This window comes from Sinocyclocheilus rhinocerous, unplaced genomic scaffold, assembly GCF_001515625.1.
Source record: "Sinocyclocheilus rhinocerous isolate Xijiao unplaced genomic scaffold, SAMN03320098_v1.1 scaffold1493, whole genome shotgun sequence".
In the NCBI taxonomy this organism is placed as follows: domain Eukaryota; kingdom Metazoa; phylum Chordata; class Actinopteri; order Cypriniformes; family Cyprinidae; genus Sinocyclocheilus; species Sinocyclocheilus rhinocerous.
Window position 1 is genome coordinate 176,846 of NW_015640467.1, and position 1,216 is coordinate 178,061.

The 1,216-nt window shown below is 28.5% G+C and overlaps 1 pseudogene; it reads right to left on the reverse strand.

Moving 5' to 3' along the window:
- The window catches only part of LOC107753063 (vesicular glutamate transporter 1-like), a 21,913-nt pseudogene that overhangs the window by 5,814 nt on the left and 14,883 nt on the right, over positions 1-1,216 (reverse strand).

The window sequence follows — 1,216 nt, forward strand, 5'->3', positions numbered from 1 at the left end:
GATGGCAAAACCACTGAATCCAACAGCAAGGACCAGAAACGAGATGGCGACACCCTTAGTGTGAGAGAAACCCACAACCAGAAGAAACGTGGCCTCCAACCCGAAACCTGAACACACACACAGAACATGTGACGCCTCCGTTAGCCAATCAGCAGCTCCAGTGGGTCAGTCACATGACATTTACGGCTCATTTGTAGCAGAATGCAGAGCTGAATGACTGAAAACAGGCTTTACCTCCACAGTTCATGAGTTTCCTGACGTTTGTGGTGGTCATGATGTTGTGACTCCTCAGGTAGTCGGCCAGCTGTCCTCCGATCGGCACGATGATGGTCATCACCAGATGAGGAAGAGCCGAGAGGATTCCAACCTGAAGACAGACAGAAGTGTTTTAATTGAATTATTTTCTTTAGATGTCATTAGTCATCATCCAGTGAGTATAGAGCTAAGAATGTATAAACCACCACCGACAACAGTGATGATGATGATTTTTATTTTTGTTAAGAACACTGAATAACCAACATTGACTAATCAAATATTAATAAATCCTAATATTAAAAATAATAATAATAATATTTTTATTATTAATACTATTATTCAATGTCCATAATAATAATAATAATTAGTAGTAGTAGTAGTAGTAGTATTAACATTAAATTATTATTATTATTATTATTATTATGATTATTGTTATTATTATTAACAATAAACATAATTATTATATATGATGAACACTCAACAACCACCACTAATTAATCAAATTATTATTATTATTATTATTAACACTGAATAACCAACACCGACTAATCAAAATATTATTATTGTTAATACACTTTCACACATTTTACATGAATGCATGTAAACTACACTTAAAATATATATTAATAAAACAATTAAATATTAAATAAATAATATAATATTAAAATAAAACAACAACAGGAGCAACAATAATAATACTAATAATTTTATTATTATTATTATTATTATTATTATTACAAACACTGGCTAATCAAAATAATACTAATATTAATATTTATTATTATTAGATTATTCAGTGTTCACAATAATATTAAAACACTGACTACTCAAAATATTATTATTATTATTATTATTAGCACTCAATAACAACACTGACTACTCAAAATATTATTATTATTATTATTATTAGCACTCAATAACAACACTGACTACTCAAAATATTATTATTATTATTATTATT